The sequence below is a fragment of the Chelonia mydas genome, chromosome 2, assembly GCF_015237465.2.
Source record: "Chelonia mydas isolate rCheMyd1 chromosome 2, rCheMyd1.pri.v2, whole genome shotgun sequence".
NCBI lineage: Eukaryota > Metazoa > Chordata > Testudines > Cheloniidae > Chelonia > Chelonia mydas.
In genome coordinates this window covers 185,515,980-185,539,448 of record NC_057850.1, presented here as the reverse complement: position 1 = coordinate 185,539,448, position 23,469 = coordinate 185,515,980, and the positions used below count along the sequence as shown (strand labels likewise).

General features: G+C 44.4%; 1 long non-coding RNA gene across 7 annotated transcripts; it reads left to right on the top strand.

The window, feature by feature from the left end:
• The first annotated feature begins 1 nt into the window (after position 1).
• Positions 2-15,633, top strand: LOC114020503. 7 transcript variants are annotated; one of them, XR_003565338.3, is made up of 5 exons: positions 2-271; positions 891-970; positions 4,696-4,814; positions 10,707-10,827; positions 13,686-15,633. It is a non-coding gene; the product is annotated as an uncharacterized LOC114020503 (long non-coding RNA). The 7 variants fall into 7 exon arrangements; XR_005223990.2 differs by having other exon boundaries at positions 13,466-15,633; XR_006288928.1 differs by having other exon boundaries at positions 11,438-15,633.
• Positions 15,634-23,469: the final 7,836 nt, after the last annotated feature.

Sequence of the window (23,469 nt, the reverse complement as noted above, 5' to 3'; positions counted from 1 at the left end):
GCCCCTTCCCCGACCCCCCTGGGAAAGCCGGGGGCCGTTGGCAGCTCGCCCGCCCTGGCCCCGCTGTGGGGGTGGTTCTGAAAGCCCCTGCTCCTGGAGTCCTGTGATGAGGGGAGGCTCTCCGCTTTCATTGCAAAAGGGGGTCTGGCCCTGGGGCGGCTGAGACAAGCTGGGGCAGGTGACCCTTGAAGGCTCAAAAGGGAGACACCAAGTTACTTGTTTCACTTATAGCTTGTTTCTTGTTTTAAATCTCATTATTTTGGAGCCTAAGGTAAGTGTGAAGAGCGGGGAGATAAGGTCATGCTAAAGTGTATGATACTGTTCGGCCACTGCGTTTCACATACTGTACCTGATTTCAGCTTGCCTCAGCCCATAGCTGCCAGAGCAGTAAAACAGTGAACTCATCTGGTGTCCAGCTCTCTGTGAGAGAAAAGCGCTGTAGGTTTCAGAGTGGCAGCCTTGTTCGTCTGTATCAGCAAAAACAAGGAGGAGTCCTTGTGGTACCTTAGAGACTAACTATAGCTGATACAGGAGCTTGGCTTGCTAGTAGCAACCCCATCACCGACACCTGCCATGTGGAAGTGTATGACCCGGAGCATGACTAGTGATTTTTGAACAGGTGGGGTTGGCAACGTTGCTGTACGCAGTGACTGTAAAGCACCCTTCAAAGTCCTTGTCCCTCTTTCTCCCAGGGGGAGAGGTTGGATCAGAGAGATTACAACACACCTAACAACGTTCTTCCGCCAGCCTTGGGAGAGACTGTAACACACTAACAATACCTCTCCCTGGTCCCCAGCAAGAGAGGATGAAAAGACTGTAACAGTGAGCAAAATGTCACTTCTCCCTGGGGAAGGGGGACTCTGTAACACTCCTTTTTTTTTTCCTGTCAGAGTGCCCCTTCTGCTTCTGCTAGTCTTTGCAATGAGGAGCAAAAAGCAGCAGTGACTGGTCTCCACAGCACCATTTATAAGTAAGGGCTGGTCAAAATGTCTTGAATGCAAAGCTTCTTCAGCAAAAAAAAAAAAAGGCCTTTTTATTTTCTTTTTCAAAATAGAAATATTTTGGGAAAGGATGTCAATATTTTGAAATGTTTGTTTTATCAAAAAATCACTTTTTTCAAAACGTTTCCCAGTATTGTTTTCCAGATTAGTTTTGAAATGTCAAAATATTTTTAATTCGCCACACTGTAACTTTTGATTGGAGCGTTTAGTCACATGTGGGTATCTTGTTTTCTTGATTGGATGGTATAGTCATAAATACTTTGACAGCATGTAATTGAGTCATCTGATCTATGCCTTCCAGAAGACAAGCTGATTATTCTGGCTTCTTTGTGTGGGAATCAACTAGGCCAGGCGATATGATGAGACTGACCTTCTGTTAGTGGTTACAGGGCTGTCGGTCCTGTCCTTCTTCCCCCCCGCCCCTCCAAAAAAAAAATCTTTATAGGAATAGGCAGTGGTGGTACATTTCCTGAAGGAAAATTTCACAATTTTTGTTGGGGTTTTTTTTTTGTTTGTTTTAACTCCTCTATTTTCAACTTAAGAGGAAGGGCAGCAGCAATGAGGTGCTATACAGCACATTCTCCTCTCCTGCAGTTGATGCTGTAGTTACTGGGATCAGGATGAGGTAATAGGCATTAAGGGATGCTGAAGATGCCTGTCATGGGTGCATCTGTGCTCTTCTAGGCCAACCAAATGGGGAATTAGCTAGCCCATTTCCTTCTCCCTATGCCCAGGTTTAGATGTTAGTGAATAAATGATCTAGCAGAGGCCTGTGCTTTTACTTGAGTCCTGATGGCTTTGCAGTAGGTTTGTCCCACTTACTCCTCTCTGAGGCTTAGAAGGGAATTTGTTTTCATACGTTTGAGTTATAAGGAAGAGTCTTTTCAGGTGGCTTTTGGTTGTTCGGGGGGGATTGTCCTGAGACTTGTTTCTTTTTAAGAATTCTTATGAAGGTAAAAATCTCCATTCTGTATTTTTAAAACTGAGAAATAAGATTAATTCCTTCCTTGATACTTTTCTTCTTTCATGGCATGGCTCTTCTGGATGAATTTTCTCAAACCTAGAACGAAGTAGAAAGGGATCTTGGTTACCATTTTAGTTTGAAAACAAATGTGACAGCAAGAAGCAGCAGATAGAATTAGGGAAACTGTTTTCTGTTTTTGTTGGATTCTTCCTTCAGCTGCCTGTTGCTTTCATGGTATAGTGCTCAGTCCTCTGGACTACCATTTATAGTCCAGGTTTTGGTATGGGCTAATAGGTAGAGCAGGGAATGTGGAGCCAGGTCTCTTGGGTTCTATTTTCAGCTTTGAGATCAAGTGTGATCCAATAGATCTAAACTTCCTGCTCTGATCTCTCTTGCCTTTAATGCAGAGGTGGGCAAACTAGGGCCTGCAGGCCAGATCTGGCTCACAAGCCGTTTTAATCCAGTCTTCGAGCTCCTACTGGGGAGTGGAGTCTGGGGCTTGCCCCGCTCTAGAGCTCCAGTCGGGGAGCAGGGTCAGGGGCCACTCCACACAGCTCCCATAAGCAGTGGTGTGGCCCTGCTCCGGCGCTCCAGCCAAGGAGCAGGGTGGGGGCCATTCCACGTGGCTCCCGGAAGCAGCGGCATGGCCCCCTCTGGCCTGGTGGCTCTGCACGCTGCCCCCGCCTGAAGCGCTGCCCCCACAGCTCCCATTGGGCAGGAACCACAGCCAATGGGACGTGCAGGGGCGGTGCCTGCAGATAGGACACCATGCAGAGCCGCCTGTCTGCACCTCCATATAGGAGCCAGAGAAGGGACATGCTGCCGCTTCTGGGAGCCACTTGAGGTAAGCGTCGCCGGGAGCCTGCACCCCTGAGCTACGCCCCTTCCCCAGCCCTGATCCCCCTCCACCTTCCAAACCCCTCGATCCCAGCCCAGAACACACTCCTGCACCCCAAACCCCTCGATCCCAGCCCCACCCCAGAGCCTGCCCCCCCAGCTGGAAGCTGCACCCTCTTCCCACACCCCTGCCCCAGCACTGATTTCCCCCCCCCCCCCCCCCCCCGAACCTCTCGGTCCCAGCCCAGAGCACCCTCCTACACCCCAAACTCCTCATCCTCTGCCCCACCCCAGAGCCTGTACCCCCAGCTGGAGCCCACACCCCCTCCCACACCGAACCCCAACTTTGTGAGCATTCATGGTCCACCATATAATTTCTATTCCCAGATGTGGCCCTTGGGCCAAAAAGTTTGCCCACCCCTGCTCTAATGTCACAAATCTGTTTACTCCTTTAGGTCACTATTCCTACTGATATGGCTTAACATGTTGTATTTGAAATGGAAACAACTGAATTGGGATAGTACTATGTAGGGAATGATGATGGACATGGGCCTGTCTGGCAAATCTTCAGTTTTTGTTCCTTCCCTGCCCCTTAAAACTTTTTAACATAACTGGTAATGATGATGCTTGTGCTTGTTGTGAAGTTAGAGGGTGGCAAATCCAGTGGTTTAATAATCTTTGTTTTAAAACAAAGCAAAGTGTCAAATGGCCTAGAAATAAAATAGATATAGGTAAATAATGTTAAGTGACACGGATATTTTTCGGTAGCCTGAATGACCTTCATGTCTTCATTTTTAATGTTAGTAGCTGAAGAGTAGCTTACAGGATTTTGTTTGTCCCATTGTATTATCTTAAAAAAAGAGAGAGAGCATTTAATGCTTGTTTAGAAAATCTCCATTATCTTGTTTCTATATAACTAATGTATTTAATTGATACATTACATTAAATGTCCCATCTACAGAGAAGTTATTGGCATTTGAGAACAAAGATTCTTATCAATTAAGTCAGATGCATGAAGCCTATTTGAAAATGCAAATTTGTAAATGTAGGCTATCAGAAGAAAATAAGGCTGTTTAGAACACTGAAATCACCATGATAACTATTTAATCATCTTTTAGTATTTAATATCCCTAGGTCATTCTTTTCCCAAACCAATTAAATTATGATAGTCTGAAAGAAATATCCTTTTGTAGTTAAAGAACAGAATTAGGATCCTGGATTCCCAAATTCTGTTCCCTGCTCTGATCCTGACTTCTTGTCTGGCCTTGGGCAAGTCATTTCTCCTCTTAACCTCAGTTTCCCCAACTGTGAAACAGAGTTAATGATACTCACCTACCTGGTGCCTTGGGAGGACTAATTCAGTAAAGTTTGTAGCTTGCTTTTAAGGTCTTTGGGTGGAAAGTGCCGGATAAAGGGGTAAAGTATTTAATAAAGAAGCTTGGTAAGCAATTGGGAGCAAAATGTTGGATGCTGGAACCTGCTTTGAAATCACCATCTTTATGCCATTGTTTCAAGTCTGAGCTTTCTATCCCAGAGTGTTCCTGTCTCCTCAGGAGGCCCAGCAGATGCTGCATGACAGGGAATATTGTGAAGCCCAAAACTATAAATGGGTTCAAAAAATTAGATACGTTCATGGAGGATAGGTCCATCAATGGCTATTAGCCAAGATGGTCGGGGATGCAACCCCATGCTCTGGGTGTCCCTAGCCTCTGTTTGCCAGAAGGGGGGAGTGGATGATGGGATGGATCACTTGATTATTGCCTGTTCTGTTCATTCCCTCTGAAGCACCTGGTATTGGCCACTTTCGGAAGAGACGATACTGGGCTAGACGGACCATTGGTGTGACTCAGTATAGCCATTCTTATGATTTCTGTCCTTTTTATCCTTGAACAGCTCTTGTACAACCTACATAGTCTGACATCTGAATGAAAATAAGATCTACAGTTTCAGAATGTGGAGAAGGGTGCAGTTTCCCTGGCATGAAATATCTGATAAATTTTCAGAGACACAAGGTGGGTGAGTTAATGTCATTTATTGGACCAACTTCTAATATTACTTCTTTAGTATCCTGGGACCAACACAGCTCCAGCAAATTTTCAGCGGGTCATTTTGCCCCTTTCTCCCTTATTTTAACTGTTTAACATAATAGTGAAAGACGTATTTTTCATCCTAGTTCTCTTTCTGGCTTTATTCGATATTTATTAATCTGTTCTTCCTGGGTGTTGTAGGTGTGAAACATGTTTTCAGCCACAATAGAGATGAGGTAATAGTCATAGTATTATCAATATAACAACTAAAGTCATACAAGGACACTGGACGCTACACACTATAGGATATAAATACTGGGGAACCCCAGAGAGTTGCAGCCTTGTCCAGCAAGTAATTCTAGGACTCTCTTTCTTTGGGAAATATTTCTTGGATGCATATCAACAGCACAGTTCTTTGCTCTTTAGAAGTACCATGACAAGGCAGGAAAAGCCCTCTTGAGTAGGAAGCCTCCTCACTGGGAACTGCTATATCCCCATCTTTCCTTTGCTTCTAATGATGCTTAAGTGTTTAGAAGAAAGACATTCACTGCAGTCTCTCAAGCTTTTCCAGTTTGCTAGAAATTCATTTAGACATATTCCTTTTTCTCATTTAGCTCAAGTGATTGAGATCGTGGATTTCTGAACAATAGATCTAAGTTCTGTCCTCAATGAACTTTATATTGTCTCATCATTGATCATGATAAACCTCTTTTTCTGTTCCAGCAGAATGGGAGACTCAGACCATGTCTACAGTATACATTTTTGTTGGTATAGCTGTGTTGGTCAGTGTGTGCAGAGGCGTGATTCCTGACCCTCTTAGTTGAAGACTCTCTTTAGCCTCCAAGATTAAGCTGTATTTCATCCCTCCCATCCTATCATCTCTTCACTAGAGATCATGAGAAGTGATCATTATGCCGGTGACTGGCTGACAGATTCCAGAGAACTAACTTCAGGCTTGCGTATCATGCAGAATCAGCTGAGCATTTTATGTTTGAATTGTTTTATACAATATTGTTATTTAGACTCCCAGCCTAAACTCTAGGCACAAAAACAAAATAGTTCTCTTCAAGAATGCATCACCTGATCTGCGAGTGAATATCACAGGATAGCACGGAAACATTTTGGCTGTGTTTTTATCTAAAAACAGCACTTCTGTGCTAAATGAACTAGGACTGATAAGCTTCACTTAGGGAGAAGGAGCTAGTGGTTACCTGAAACTTGGCTTAAACAGACTGGCTGTCTTTGTAAGGCCACGCTCTGAAGTAGAGTCACAGTCAATTTACTCCATTCGTTACAGGAGAAAATGGTACTTCATAGCCTCTAGGTGGCAGTGATTCTTTACCACTACTAATCTTTACCAGGAACAGCATATCCATATCCCCCTGCCCCCAAGTCACAAGACTGGGAGCCAGGGGAGCAGAGCGGAACTGGCTGAGGTCAGGTCACTCCACTGCCCGCTGCCTCATGAGTGCAGGGTCGGACCCGCCCTGCAATCACCGGGCAGCAGGAAGTGGAGCGACCCGGCCCCAGCCCACTCTACCGGCTCGTTCTGGGGGATCTTGGGGGAGCGGGGGCTGAATAGGGCACCATAATGTCTAGGGACAGCCTAGTGTTACCAGACAGCTATATCTGGAAATAATCCATGCCTCACAGCTCCCCAGAAGGCCAAAATCTGGCTAAAATTTTAAGTTCCATGCTTGTTTAAAGAGATGCAGCAGTAGCATGAAAGGTATTACTATCAACGGAGAGCCAAACAGTCAATTCCTGTATTCCTAATTAGCATTTGGAAAGGATTAATTCAGTTACTGGCATCTCCTCAAAATTTGGTTAGAGAATGCTTTCCACAAGCTCTATAACCTTCCAAAACATGCATAATTCACCAGTTCCTGTGGTTTTGGCTCAGTTTTCATCACTAGGATGGAATGAGTTGCTGCCTCAGTAAGTAATCACTTCTACTGTCAGTACTACTGGCAGGTGGTATAAACTGTTCTAGTGCCTAACTATGAAAGTCGTATTGGAAAAAGGATGAAAAAATACCTTGTAAAATGCATGAGTGCATGCTGATTCAATGAATTACCCAGCATTGAAATTCTATGGGAGAGAAAAAGAGATTAATTAGTTACCAAGTAACCTGAGGTAGCAGGTGTTGCTAAATATGAGTCAAAGCTGGTAGATAAGCGTTGGGTGGTGACTGTAAAGCTTGAGCCAAAGTAATGGTAATGCCTTGGACAGAAGATCGGTGTATGAGCTGTTTAGAGATAAGTACAGGTTGGAGAAGGGCTACTGAGATAGCAGCAAGGTAGCCAAGTTTAACTGATTTACTGCCTCAAATCCTATGCATCAAAGCAAACAATATGGCAGACTTAGAACAGCAACATTTGAATACAAACTTCAAACACCATCCTCTTTCTCCCCCCCCCCCCCCCCCCAAAAAAAAAAAAAGAGTGTGTATCCAAATCTGGAGTCTTGGTTCAGGCTATCATAGAGGCTAACCACAAAATTTGGCTCCAAACCCAAGTCTGAATTCCAAACCCAACACCAGAAAAGTTTATGGATGTTCAGGTTTGGGAGGACGGGCTGGTTCAGGCCCATCTCTAGGATAACTGTTGGTGGTCTGCCTTTGGATCCCTGGGAGATCCAGTGCAAGAGAGAGCTAGTCACCTGGGATGCCTGTTTGCCTTGGGGATGGTGGTTCTTGACTTGTTATATTGAAATAGAAGCCCGTATTTTGATCCTAGTCTCCATAACCTTCTGCCAATAAACAGGGATTTTTTTTAAAGCAGAAATTTACATGCAATTTCATCTCACACACAGTCCAGTCACCCAACCTGCTTCATCTTGTGCAGTAACTAATAAAAGAACAGCTTGCATGGCTACTGTAGCTATATAAACTCAGGGAAAAGCTCTTCAGATTTTAAGGAGTGCCTAGAGCAGGTGATTAAACAACATTTTATTTATTACATAAATTAGAGCAGAAACATACCATGCCTCTGTGTGGGTTTTAGGTTTACAAGTATGTACTTTAAAAATAATTGCAATATGGGTAAAACAGCAAAGGAGTGAGAGAATAAGCAGGGTAGAACTCTGGGTAGAACCCTCATTATTAAATCTAGTTATAATTAATCTAGTAACGACAGTGCAAACCAGCATGTAGTTTTATATTTAATAGTACGTTGGTCAGAGATGACATGTTTAGAGAACCTTTTCAACCAATTTCCAGGCCTTTTCATTCACAGTAGTCTCACCAGCGTTCCAAGAAAATATCCTCTAGAAAGGCAGATTTGCAATAGGGGTGATGGTGTTTGCTGTAGCAGCCAAACATCTAGGTCATCTAAAAGATTCTACAGACTTACTAAAGTGTTGACCTTTTGTCTTGAAAACTGTTGACTTTTAGAATTGTTATGGTGTATATCTCTTGCAATTCTTTATGCATCTGAAAAATACATTTTTATTGTTCTGCAGAGCTCCCAGTCACATATGATTTGTTTTTTTAAATGCTGAGTAAATTGCATTCCTTTGCTTTTGCATTATTCTCCTCCTACTGCTTTCCTACCCTCACCACCTTCCATAAAATGCCTGATCCACTGCTCTCTAAATTCAGTGGAAATATGCTGGCTGGCTTTAATGGCAGACAGGCTAGGTCCAAGGTAAGCATTTAGGATTTCACCTCTCACTAATTATTGCTTCTCCAGTCTAGGGAAGTGTCACCAGGATTTCATTCATACCATTTCCACTTGCTAAAAAAGCAATAAAATTCTTGTATAGTCTATTGAGACAGAGCAACATAATAGCTTCCAAGACTTTTAAGGCCAGAATCCCCTGTGATCATGTAGTCTGGCCTCCTGTACGGAACTTCACCTAGTAACTCCTACAGCAAGCCCATAACTTCTACAGCACATCTCTTACTGGGATCATGGAAATCTTGGATACTGTCAGTAGGAAAGCTGTTGGCATTGGCTAGCTAGTACAATTACATCTACATCAGGGATGGGCAAACTACGTCCTGAGGGCCGCATCTAGTCCTCCAGATGTTTTAATCTGGCCCTCGCGCTCCCGCCAGGGAGTGGGGTCAGGGGTTTGCGGTTTCAGGCTTCAGGTGACTCTGAAGTTTGAGTTGTTTCTGATTGCTCTGAGAGGCCTATCCTTTCTTTAAGTTGCTATGAAATTAGTCCTGGGACTGCAGCTGCACTTTCCTTGTGCTTGTGCTATTATTCTTATGTTTTAAATTTCTAGGACTTTAGGCTAAGCATTGCATTAAATCAGAATAAATATCTGGCTGAGTTACTTGGGTTTCTTTCTTTGGCATTCTGTTTCTGAATCCCTGTTTGGCCTTTGTTGAGGATGGGATACCTTTCGTTGTTGGTTTGTTTTTCCTTACCAGGTTTCATAGTGGCTTTTTCTTTCTTGTTATCTTTTTTTGCTTTCATTATAAATAGTGGAAGCCAGAAATGACTTGGTTCCTCTAGTCCAGCCTCTTGCCTTGTATGACTCCTGAATACTTCATTTCCAGGTCTGGTGCCTTAAACCTCCCTTGTTTCTTTGAGTTTTGGTTTGGTTTGGGTTTTTTTGTTCCTGCCTCCCTTAATCCACTTGTTTAAAAACTGTTTTTTTTTCTCCAGCCTACAATTCCCTAGCTTCAGCTATTATTACATGATGATTTTTTTAAACAAATAAAGGGTATGACCCTGCAAACTCTTAGTCACAAGGTTGTCTGTATCCACGTCAGATGTCCTGTTGACTTCAATGGTCCTATTACCATAAAGATTGGTTGTCTGAGAGGGTGTGCAGGATCAGGCCCTAATGCCCTTCCATTAAAGTCTTTACAGGGCATGGTTCGACTCTGTTCTGTTCTCCCACTCCAGCCACCAGACTTGTCCCTGCCCTCCCGCCAGACTACATACATTCTGGGCCTGATCTTAAAATATGCCTAAGCCTTGCTTAGGCCAAAACCCAAGTAGGGGAGATGGTAAAGGTGGCTAATTCCCTCAGGTAGCCAGAAACTGAGGTGGTGCATGTCGTAATTTAGAGCAGGGATCTAACACATATCAGGTTCTGTCCCATGACATATCCTGTGTGCAAGCTCTGTAAGTGATGGAGACCCTGGTTGCCTGTTTAGGATAGCTTTACAGGGCCTTTGCACCATGGGAGTGGTGCAAAGAGGCCTCCTTGTGGGGCAACATCTGGCCTTCTGCTTCCATCCTCAAATGTATAACCTCCAATTCATGTATCCACTTTAGTGCCATTCTTTGTAGTCCCTTCCATTTATCTCTGCTGAATGCTCGGGGAGGGAAGCCAGAACTTATCCACAATATTTCAGGTGCTCAGATAGCCACGAATGTGAAATAATAATCGTCAGATCTTTAGCAAGTAAAATTATGAAGTTAAAAACGTTCCCCACAGTAGTTTAACCAGGCTCTGGGAAGGGTTAGCTAGTATGATGCAGCTCTGTGTTGTGTTAGATGGGTTGCTGTTACAAACACTGGAGGGCAGCAGAACAAATGCAGCGAAGGATTTAACCAATGAACAATAGTAATGAGCTGGATTCTGAATTACTGTAGCATCCTCCCACAGTCAAGTCAATACAGTGACTTAGAAAGAGGTACTTTGAAATGTGATATTTTTCTGTAAAAAGCCAGAACTAGAGGTACTGGCTTGAAGTAGCAATACCAACCTAAATACATGGTTTCTGCCTTCAGCACCCCCACTGTGAAAATTGTTCCATCACCACTGGTAAAAAAATAAATTCAGTGAGTAAAAATTGCTTTCCCAACCTGTAGTAAACCTTTAAAAAGAACTGACCACTTCTCTCCTCTTGCAAGAGAGTTCATTCAATTCACAATGTCCTATTGTTTTCTTCCCCCGTTTTTTTTTATATAGGATTGATGGTGAAAATACACCAGAAATAACCACTTTGCGAGTTATCTCAGATTTGAAAAATTAACAAAGGTACCTTTGTAATGAAGAGTTACAGCCCCAGCCAGGTGCAAGGAGGATGAAAGTGAGTCTGTCTCTGGGTTCTTCATGTCTAGCTGTTTGCAAAAGGGGGAAAGATTGCAAAAATCTCTCCTCTGTTGTGCCACAGACACAATCACACATACAGACTCACACAGTCCTTGTGCTCCTAGAGTGCAAGGATAGCTTCTTCCAAGCAGTGCCAAAGTAGGCAGGGAGGAGCAGTTGAGGCAAAGCCATCGCTCCACCAGTTTCCCTCTGTGTCCCAGCTGGGCTCCATGAGGAGAGCACATGCTGCCCCTTGCCAACATATGCCAGAGATTTTGCTCTAGCATCCATTGCACTGGGAGCCCAGGAGGACTTTTTACTGTAAATATACATATATAAACACAATGAGTTCATGGAAGATAGGTCCAGCAATGACTGTTAGCCAGGATGGACAGTGATGGTGTCCCTAACCTCTGTTTGCCAGAAGCTGGGAATGGGCGACAGGGGATGGGTCACTTGATGGTTACCTGTTCTGTTCATTCCCTCTGGGGCACCTGGCATTGGCTACTGTCGGAAGACAGGATACTGGGCTAGATGGACCTTTGGTCTGACCCAGTATGGCTGTTCTTATGTTCAGTATACTTTTAAAGCTGGATTCCTCTTTGCAGGCAGGCAGAGGCACCCAGTGTCCAACTACTGGAAAACATCCTAAGCCAGCATTGCAGTGAACCCAATTATATAAAAATTGCCTCATTACTGAGACTACGACTCATTACTTGAGACTACTAATAGTCTCAAGCATGGAAGGGATGGAGACTAAGTTATCTTTTCAGTCTTAGAGGTGGCCCTTCCAGAACATGATACACACAAATGTGGAGAAACTTGTACTGCTGTTGTCCATGCCGTATGTGTGCTATGAATAAATAGAGACATGCAATTTACTAAGGCTGCTGAGCTAGAACTTTCACAAGAAATGAATTCACTGTAGAAAATATTGGTTATAAATTGTATAACTTCCCAAGAATTGGGAAATTAGCATGTGCAATACGGTATATGTAATCAGATATTGCTACAGAGGACTAAGTCTACATACAGTATCGTTTATAAATCATGCCCAAAAAATGTGGGGAGAGTGGGAGGAACGATGACATAGCTGACCTTTTATCATTTTCAATGGAAAATTGTTTGGCAACTTTCATTGTCCAGGCAAATTCAGACAGACGAAAGGGTCGACTAAGCAATGATTATATATGTACATAAATTAAAATAAATTACTGAAAGCTTTCATGTTTTATCTGTTAAAATGCTTCTGTGACTTCGGCTTAAAAGAAGGAAGAGCTTTAGAAGGATCAGAAGAGAGTGTCCCATGGGAATAAAATTACCAGTGGAAATAACAATTTGTTTTTTGAACTTCACAGGGAAACAAAGGTTTGATACAGATGCAATAACCATATCTCTGCTGCAGGATTTTTTAATAACCAAAGGCAGAGGAGTTGTGGCTTTGCATGTAATGGCAACTTTTGGATCATTCATAACTTTTTCCCACAAGCAGCTTATTTCAAACAACAGTAACCTACCAATGCTATTCTAAGCAGAACTAGTTAATAGTTTCCTGTTAGCAAAACACAAGTGGTGGTGTGTGAGGGTTGATTTCTTCATATTCTAGAAAAGAGCTAAACTGTGTTATCTATATTCTGATTTGTGAGGGTCCCTCCTCCCCTAATATCCATTTAAACCAAGCAGTGTTGTTAGGAGTCTCTTTCTTTTTCTAGTGTTTGGCCAAATATCACTTCATTGCCCTCAGGAAGTGTGAAATTAGTCCAGTGCATTTCATCAGTAGGCCTTGATCAGTAGGGACTCCAGAATGTTGAGGGGCCGTCTGTATACACCCATCTCAAAGATAAAGTAGAAGACTTGCACAGAATTCAGCCACCTCGGGGCATTCCCATCAGATATGAAGGGAAAATGCTGCTGCTTCTACATTCCTTCCAGAAAGCATGTAAATAATCAACAGAATTTTTTTAAGCAAGAGGAAATAATGTATCAGCGGATCATCATGTAGCTGAGTTCCATTACATTAAGTACCTGGACAAAAAGGTCACCTACACGCTTTTGAAAACTTAACCCACAGGGAGCATGTATGTGTAGTTCTAAAGTACTATTTATACTGTCAGCTCTCTCATCAGAAACACACTTTGAAGTTAGAGGACATCTTTCACAAGCATTAAATTCAGTCCCATGTTTGGGAGCTAGTGAGTGCTGGCTGTGGGCTCTCTCCACACACATTCCCAAATTGTGTTTAAATTGGAATTTCAGTACAAATATAAAATAAACATGTTATTGACAAATGCAGATCTCAATTAAAATGAGAGCTTATCCATATAAATCTGAGTGGGAGAATGGTCTGGGCATTTGGGAATGCATAAGTGTCAATGACCTCCAAAAGGGGACACCAAGTACCTGGCCTTGTCAGAGTTAATAGATTATTTTTTCCATTTAGGCTATAAACACCATGTTTCTTGTTCAATCCAATAATTAAGAGTCATCATATTAACTACCAGCATAACAACTCAGCATGTTTATACATTTAGTGTAAGCCAATATTTTAAGGATTTCTTTTAAGGATTCCATAACTGATAAATTGTACTTTTCTCTTATTATTCTACTAATATGTTCCCATATTTTCTGTATTGCAGGTAGTTCTCACATTGCAGGGCAAGCTGATGTTTCTACTGTATAGCATTTGGGACATTTAAACGTAGCTATTCTGGGGTATAATTTAGGACAAATCAATCCTTTGTTTCCACATGCAGTTGTTATGGGGCTTATTTTGTTACAAGTGGCTGCTTTATATATGTTGGATGTGCCCTGGTTCTATTCTTCAGCAGTGATTTCAATTTACTTTTCATTTCGCAGTTTTCCCCATACCACTGAGGCAATATGTTGGATAATCATCTCTTAGTAGTTTATATAACATCTGCTAGTCAATTTAGAAGTGATGGAGCCGCACAGCATCATTTCTTCAAAGAGTGAGAAGTGGTTATTTTTCCTTTTTTGGTAAAGATGCAGTGATGGGAAGGCAATGCAAACTGCCCTGATGGAGAGGCACTGCAATGATTCAATCTCTAGTGCTCCCTTCCAGGAAGATGTGTAGAGCAAGAAGATAAGCTCTGTCTGTCTTGTATCAGTTTAGATGGGATTCGGGCTTGACATGAGGGCCTTGCAGGTGGGGTCTAGGGCATGGTTAAAATGGAGATATTTATGTGCACTATGTACTCTACAGACATAAATAAGATTCAGTCCCTGCCCCCAAAGATCTTACAGCCTAAGGGGTTGATACTCGGGTAATTAAGTTTATGCATGTCAGTAGTCCCACTAAACATGGGGCCTAAAGAAGACATGACAGAACACGGAAAGACAATCAAAAAGTAAGGCACAGAGGTTACTCATACAAGCCCACAGACTAGATCCTATATGTACCCCAGCTGTTTTGGAGCTCTGGAACAAAAGTAACCTCATTCTCTCCCCTGAAAGAAGCATCTTCTTTAGCTGCTTCTAAAAATTCCTGCTGTGATTTAACAGACAATAAAAAGCGATTCTCTGGTTGGATAAGGACTCTGCTAGGAATACTACTAGGTGAGGTGCAGTGGGACTGCAGGCCCCTCCAGGGCACACCAAAGACCTGTACTCCCCATCACAAGGTGGGAAAATAAAGTTGTGTACCCCCATGAGAAGAAAGTGATTGCACATCATCATAAGAATGGCTTAGCCTCCAAGAACTGAAAAATGCAGTCTCTGGTGAGAGAAGAAAGGTCAAAGATCTGTCAACTTAAACAGGCACAAAATGATCTACTGGGTGACATTTTTTTTTCCTTTCCCTCACGGCCATGTGGCTCTTTTCTCATTCTCAATGAGTGTCACAGCCTGACATCTACCCCCCACAAATCAAAAGCTGCACTAATAAATATCTTTTCAGCTGGCAACTTCGATGGACATAAAAATCATTAACAATGGTAAATGGTTTCCATCTCAGTTACTTTGTCATTACAGGTTCGTTAGATGTATCCAGAATAGAAATGGCAGCACAGTTTCGCTACTTTAAGAGTGAAAAGAACTACAAGAGTAGTGGTTTTTAACCCCTGAGAATCTGAGTTACTTTGGGAAATGCGGAGGACTTCTGAGGCAGGCAAAATACCTCCACGGGCACCAGCAGGGAGAGCTATGGTCAGGAGCAACTCCTCTGCCTCCTTTTTAGATCTGCGGAATGTACTCCTCCATTCCCAGCCTCAGACTTCCTCAGGGGGCTGGGACTTGGACATACACCCTCCCCTACGCAACCATTTGGGATTGTAATCTTCTGGTCACGCAAACAGTCCCTCCTCTCCCCTTACATTCATTGGTGCAAGAGCTAGAATGTTGGCTGTCCTTGCCCAAGTGCCTAAGGGAGGTTAAGCAGCTTCCTGTGCTTTCTCATTCCTTGGAAATTTGCATAGAAGCTGCCAGAATCTGGCCTTATGCACTGATATTTACGCATATGGCAGCTGTTTTCCTACAGTTAATTTATTGCTCTCTTCATTTTTTCCCCATAGACGTCTTTTCCTGTGTTTTTGCAACTTCAAGGTGCCCTGTGTAGGTAAATGGAATTAGGGTTTGTGCCCTATTTATGTTTTGATTTTGAGTGGCACTGTATCACCAAAAAGAGGATCAGTCCCCGGTTCTAGGCACCTTGCTTCTTTACTGAAAGGTTCTGGGTTTTTTAATTTCTTTTCCTGTATATGTTTGACCTTGGAAAGTGTATTTACCTCCTTCTTGTAAACTTGCTTAACGTAATTATTAAAGAGTTAATGAATTTGGACAAACCACAGAGCGAGAGAGATTTCTTTTTCTGTGATCTTGTAAGTTTGATTGAAATTTGAAAGAAGACAAAGTGTACGATCAACTACAGTAGGGAAGGCATAAAGTCTACACTGTTCTCTAACCTTTTGCTTTAGCTTACGCTCTTCAACACATAAATGTCTCTTTTCTAATGGACAGAACTGCAGAAATGCAACACCAGGGCCATCTAATTAACTAAACCTAGGTAAACTGAATGTTAATTCAGTCGAATCTTCTTAGCAGGTGCACAGCCAATTCACTCAGTTAAACAGCTATTCTGATAGAGAACGACTTATAATGACAGAAAATACCGAACAGAGTAAAAATGCAACAATAAAAATATTTGTTGCAGTTCATCTTTATTTGATCTTTATTTCTTATGGTTTTTTATTTGGAAATTTCTTTATGGAAAAAACTGGAGTTTGGCATTTCAGATTTATTTAATCTCTTGTTAAACATCACTTAACTTGTTATGTCTGCTGAATATACCCCTATTAAGCAGTTTCATTATCATTAAGTACAGTTATGCTAAACTAGCACCATGGAAGATGTCCTGCTTAAGAATGTCCTGGTTAAGTGGCGTGTACAGTGCCTGAAATTCTTTGTGTCAGGTCTCACATTTGCACTTGGTTAGCATTTTCCTTCCATATATTTTGAGTTGCGTGCTTGAGTTTTCATCACATATGTTCCTAATTACAAGATGTGAAGGTTAAACAATAAACACACCAGAACGCAGTAATGCTGTGGAATAGTACCACACCCTACTGTGCTAATTATGCAAAAGTCCATTAATATAGGTCTAATACTTGGTGTGGCTATACTGTAAAATGACTCATTTGGGTATTAATTATTCATAAATATGGTCTTTAAATAAAAAATGAGTTTTTGACCCTTTTTAATTGTGTATAAAGAAGGCATGTTTTTTAAAGGAGTGAGGATTGTTTCTGTGCTTGTATTTTACCTTAGAAATTCGGGTCTTACCTATTGAGGTTTTTCATAGAAGATTCTATGGACAACTGGATAACTTTTATGGTTATAATATCAAAAGGGTTAAGGTGAAATTTGAGCAACTGAGAGAGGAAGGATTTTTTAGTCAAACTGCTAAACTATTTTCTATTGTGTTTTTTACTGAACATCTGTTTATTACAAAAGCCTAATACACAGTTTGCTGAAAAGATGTCTTTATTAAAGATTCACCATCCTGATCTTTCATTTAAAGGCTGTGGGAACTCTTACTCCTGTTCTCTGGTCCTTCAGAGATACCTCCAGCAAAATCAGGGAAGACTTGATAATCCCATCTCTGGTTATGGTACAGAACAAAGAATCTTTAAATATTGTATTTCCGAATCTGGAATTGTGCATGGTTTTGTTTAGAAGGGTATTTTAGGTGGCACTGTATCTCTGGAGTTAAAAGCTAGTATTCAGGGTGACAGGTTTCAGAGTAACAGCCGTGTTAGTCTGTATTCGCAAAAAGAAAAGGAGTACTTGTGGCACCTTAGAGACTAACCAATTTATTCAGGGTGAAAGATCTATAAGATGTGTCATCATTAACAAGGTACTAATTGGGTAACTGGGTGAGACTGAAAAGTTAGTTGTTCGGAAATATAGCTCTGAACCCTCCAAGACCCCAATGCAATAGCAAATACACAAAGGTGCCAGTCCTGCCAGGTGCTGAGCACTTCCTTCCAGAGCTGAGCACTCCCACTTCCAGTCAAGTGTCTGTCAGTTGTATGCCACTGTAAAGTACCCCTGCACAAGGAGGCTCCTCAGCTGGTTACTTAAACAGCCATAATGAGGCCAAGAATCCAGCCCTATGTCTGTCTGCTCTATTCTTTGCTAAATATTTGTTTATTCTATGACATTACAAGAGTTTCACTCACTGGTAAAATTTGTGCCTTTTTTCTAATTTGAATTTGTCTGGCTTCAGCTTCCAGTCACTGGTCCTGGTAATACCTTTTCCCAGGAGATTAAAGAGCCCTTTAATAGCTGGTATTTTCTCCCTGGGAAGTTACTTATCCACTATAATCAATTCATGTCTCAGTCTTCTTTCTGATAAACTAAATAGATGGAGTTCTCTAAGGGTATGTCTACACTACGGAATAAGGTCGAATTTATAGAAGTCGGTTTTTTAGAAATCGGTTTTATATATTCGAGTGTGTGTGTCCCCACAGAAGTGCATTAAGTGCATTAACTCGGCGGAGTGCTTCCACAGTACCGAGGCTAGAGTCGACTTCCGGAGCGTTGCACTGTGGGTAGCTATCCCACAGTTCCCGCAGTCTCCGCTGCCCATTGGAATTCTGGGTTGAGATCCCAATGCCTGATGGGGCTGAAACATTGTCGCGGGTGGTTCTGGGTACATATCGTCAGTCCCTCCTTCCCTCCCTCCCTCCCTCCGTGAAAGCAAGGGCAGACAATCGTTTCGCGCCTTTTTTCCTGAGTTACCTGTGCGGACGCCATACCACCGCAAGCATGGAGCCCGCTCGGGTAACCGTCACCGTATGTCTCCTGGGTGCTGGCAGACGCGGTTCTGCATTGCTACACAGTAGCAGCAACCCCTTGCCTTGTGGCAGCAGACGGTACAATACGACTGGTAGCCGTCCTCGTCATGTCCGAGGTGCTCCTGGCCACGTCGGCTGGGAGCGCCTGGGCAGACATGGGCGCAGGGACTAAATTTTTGGTGACTTGACCAGGTCGTTCTCTTAAGTCCGGCAGTCAGTCCTATTGAACCGTCTTATGGTGAGCAGGTAGGCAATATGTCCTTCTGCACCGTCTGCTGCCAGCCAAAGATGTAAAAGATAGATGGAGTGGATCAAAACAAGAAATAGACCAGATTTGTTTTGTACTCATTTGCCTCCTCTCCTGTCTAGGGGACTCATTCCTCTAGGTCACACTGCAGTCACTCACAGAGAAGGTGCAGCGAGGTAAATCTAGCCATGTATCAATCAGAGGCCAGGCTAACCTCCTTGTTCCAATAAGAACAATAACTTAGGTGCACCATTTCTTATTGGAACCCTCCGTGAAGTCAACCCTGTAAGCCGTGTCCTCAGTCGCCCCTCCCTGCGTCAGAGCAACGGCAAACAATCGTGCATCTGAGTTGAGAGTGCTGTCCAGAGCAGTCACAATGGAGCACTCTGATTGGGCTAAAACATTGTCGCGGGTGGTTCTGGGTACATATTGTCCGGCCCCCGTTCCCTCCCTCCCTCCGTGAAGGCAAGGGCAGACAATCGTTTCGCGCCTTTTTTCCTGAGTTACCTGTGCAGACGCCATACCACCGCAAGCATGGAGCCCGCTCAGGTAACCGTCACCGTATGTCTCCTGGGTGCTGGAAGACGCGGTACGGCATTGCTACACAGTAGCAGCAACCCATTGCCTTCTGGCAGCAGACGGTACAGTACGACTGGTAGCCGTCCTCATCATGTCCGAGGTGCTCCTGGCCACGTCGGCTGGGAGCGCCTGGGCAGACATGGGCGCAGGGACTAAATTTTTAGTGACTTGACCAGGTCATTCTCTTAAGTCCGGCAGTCAGTCCTATTGAACCGTCTTATGGTGAGCAGGCAGGCAATATGGATTGCTAGCAGTCCTATTGTACCATCTTCTGCCGAGCAGCCATGAGATGTGGATGGCATGCAGTCCTTCTGCACCGTCTGCTGCCAGCCAAAGATGTAAAAGATAGATGGAGTGGATCAAAACAAGAAATAAACCGGATTTGTTTTGTACTCATTTGCCTCTTCCCCTGTCTAGGGGACTCATTCCTCTAGGTCACACTGCAGTCACTCACAGAGAAGGTGCAGCGAGGTAAATCTAGCCATGTATCAATCAGAGGCCAGGCTAACCTCCTTGTTCCAATAAGAACAATAACTTAGGTGCACCATTTCTTATTGGAACCCTCCATGAACTCCTGCCTGAACTACTCCTTGATTTAAAGCCACCCCCTTTGTGGATTTTAGCTCCCTGAAGCCAACCCTGTAAGCCGTGTCGTCAGTCGCCCCTCCCTCCGTCAGAGCAACGGCAGACAATCGTTCCGCGCCTTTTTTCTGTGCGGACGCCATACCAAGGCAAGCATGGAGTCCGCTCAGCTCACTTTGGCAATTAGGAGCACATTAAACACCACACGCATTATCCAGCAGTATATGCAGCACCAGAACCTGGCAAAGCGCTACTGGGCGAGGAGGCGACGTCAGCGCGGTCACGTGAGTGATCAGGACATGGACACAGATTTCTCTGAAAGCATGGGCCCTGCCAATGCATGCATCATGGTGCTAATGGGGCAGGTTCATGCTGTGGAACGCCGATTCTGGGCTCGGGAAACAAGCACAGACTGGTGGGACCGCATAGTGTTGCAGGTCTGGGACGATTCCCAGTGGCTGCGAAACTTTCGCATGCGTAAGGGCACTTTCATGGAACTCTGTGACTTGCTTTCCCCTGCCCTGAAGCGCATGAATACCAAGATGAGAGCAGCCCTCACAGTTGAGAAGCGAGTGGCGATAGCCCTGTGGAAGCTTGCAACGCCAGACAGCTACCGGTCGGTTGGGAATCAATTTGGAGTGGGCAAATCTACTGTTGGGGCTGCTGTGATGCAAGTAGCCCACGCAATCAAAGATCTGCTGATATCAAGGGTAGTGACCCTGGGAAATGTGCAGGTCATAGTGGATGGCTTTGCTGCAATGGGATTCCCTAACTGTGGTGGGGCCATAGACGGAACCCATATCCCTATCTTGGCACCGGAGCACCAAGCCGGCGAGTACATAAACCGCAAGGGGTACTTTTCAATAGTGCTGCAAGCTCTGGTGGATCACAAGGGACGTTTCACCAACATCAACGTGGGATGGCCGGGAAAGGTACATGACGCTCGCATCTTCAGGAACTCTGGTCTGTTTCAAAAGCTGCAAGAAGGGACTTTATTCCCAGACCAGAAAATAACTGTTGGGGATGTTGAAATGCCTATATGTATCCTTGGGGACCCAGCCTACCCCTTAATGCCATGGCTCATGAAGCCATACACAGGCAGCCTGGACAGTAGTCAGGAGCTGTTCAACTACAGGCTGAGCAAGTGCAGAATGGTGGTAGAATGTGCATTTGGACGTTTAAAGGCGCGCTGGCGCAGTTTACTGACTCGCTTAGACCTCAGCGAAACCAATATTCCCACTGTTATTACTGCTTACTGTGTGCTCCACAATATCTGTGAGAGTAAGGGGGAGACGTTTATGGCGGGGTGGGAGGTTGAGGCAAATCGCCTGGCTGCTGGTTACGCGCAGCCAGACACCAGGGCGGTTAGAAGAGCACAGGAGGGCGCAGTACGCATCAGAGAGGCTTTGAAAACCAGTTTCATGACTGGCCAGGCTACGGTGTGAAAGTTCTGTTTGTTTCTCCTTGATGAAACCCCCCGCCCCTTGGTTCACTCTACTTCCCTGTAAGCTAACCACCCTCTCCTCCTCCCTTCGATCACCGCTTGCAGAGGCAATAAAGTCATTGTTGCTTCACATTCATGCATTCTTCATTCATTCATCACACAAACAGGGGGATGACTACCAAGGTAGCCCAGGAGGGGTGGTGGAGGAGGGAAGGAAAATGCCACACAGCACTTTAAAAGTTTACAACTTTAAAATTTATTGAATGACAGCCTTCTTTTTTTTTGGGCAATCCTCTGTGGTGAAGTGGCTGGTTGGCCGGAGGCCCCCCCACCGCGTTCTTGGGCGTCTGGGTGTGGAGGCTATGGAACTTGGGGAGGAGGGCGGTTGGTTACACAGGGGCTGTAGTGGCAGTCTGTTCTCCAGCTGCCTTTGCTGCAGCTCAACCATACACTGGAGCATACTGGTTTGGTCCTCCAGCAGCCTCAGCATTGAATCCTGCCTCCTCTCATCATGCTGCCGCCACATTCGAGCTTCAGCCCTCTCTTCAGCCCGCCACTTACTCTCTTCAGCCCGCCACTTACTCTCTTCAGCCCGCCACCTCTCCTCCCGGTCATTTTGTGCTTTCCTGCAGTCTGACATTATTTGCCTCCACGCATTCGTCTGTGCTCTGTCAGTGTGGGAGGACAGCATCAGCTCGGAGAACATTTCATCTCGAGTGCGTTTTTTTTTCTTTCTAATCTTCACTAGCCTCTGGGAAGGAGAAGATCCTGTGATCATTGAAACACATGCAGCTGGTGGAGGAAAAAAAAAGGGACAGCGGTATTTAAAAAAACACATTTTATAAAACACTGGCTACACTCTTTCAGGGTAAACCTTGCTGTTAACATTACATACATAGCACATGTGCTTTCGTTACAAGGTCGCATTTTGCCTCCCCCCACCGCGTGGCTACCCCCTCAACCCTCCCCCCTCCCTGTGGCTAACAGCGGGGAACATTTCTTTTCAGCCACAGGCAAACAGCCCAGCAGGAATGGGCTCCTCTGAGTGTCCCCTGAAGAAAAGCACCCTATTTCAACCAGGTGACCATGGATTATATCTCACTCTCCTGAGGATAACACAGAGAGATAAAGAACGGATGTTGCTTGAACGCCAGCAAACATACACTGCAATGCTTTGTTGTACAATGATTCCCGAGTACGTGTTACTGGCCTGGAGTGGTAAAGCGTCCTACCATGAAGGACGCAATAAGTCTGCCCTCCCCAGAAACCTTTTGCAAAGGCTTTGGGAGTATATCCAGGAGAGCCGCGAATGCCAGGGCAAAGTAATCCTTTCACATGCTTGCTTTTAAACCATGTATAGTATTTTAAAAGGTACACTCACCGGAGGTCCCTTCTCCGCCTGCTGGGTCCAGGAGGCAGCCTTGGGTGGGTTCGGGGGGTACTGGCTCCAGGTCCAGGGTGAGAAACAGTTCCTGGCTGTCGGGAAAACCGGTTTCTCCGCTTGCTTGCTGTGAGCTATCTACAACCTCCTCATCATCATCATCTTCTTCGTCCCCAAAACCTGCTTCCGTATTGCCTCCATCTCCATTGAAGGAGTCAAACAACATGGCTGGGGTAGTGGTGGCTGAACCCCCTAAAATGGCATGCAGCTCATCATAGAAGCGGCATGTTTGGGGCTCTGACCCGGAGCGGCCGTTCGCCCCTCTGGTTTTCTGGTAGGCTTGCCTCAGCTCCTTCAGTTTCACGCGGCACTGCTTCGGGTCCATGTTATGGCCTCTGTCCTTCATGCCCTGGGAGATTTTGACAAAGGTTTTGGCATTTCGAAAACTGGAACGGAGTTCTGATAGCACGGATTCCTCTCCCCATACAGCGATCAGATCCCGTACCTCCCGTTCGGTCCATGCTGGAGCTCTTTTGCGATTCTGAGACTCCATCATGGTCACCTCTGCTGATGAGCTCTGCATGGTCACCTGCAGCTTGCCACGCTGGCCAAACAGGAAATGAGATTCAAAAGTTCGCGGTTCTTTTCCTGTCTACCTGGCCAGTGCATCTGAGTTGAGAGTGCTGTCCAGAGCGGTCAAAATGGAGCACTCTGGGATAGCTCCCGGAGGCCAATACCGTCGAATTGTGTCCACAGTACCCCAAATTCGACCCGGCAAGGCCGATTTAAGCGCTAATCCACTTGTCAGGGGTGGAGTAAGGAAATCGATTTTAAGAGCCCTTTAAGTCGAAATAAACGGCTTCATCGTGTGGACAGGTGCAGGTTTACATCGATTTAACGCTGCTAAATTCGACCTAAAGTCCTAGTGTAGACCAGGGCACTCTAAGTCTCTCATGGTGAGGCAATTTCTCCAGCTCTAGACTAATTTTTGTGTTTCATGTCTGCACCCTCCCCAATTTTTCAACATCTGTTTAAAAATGTGGATACCAGAACTGTGTGCAGTATTCCAGTACTGGTCTCACCAATGCTCTGTA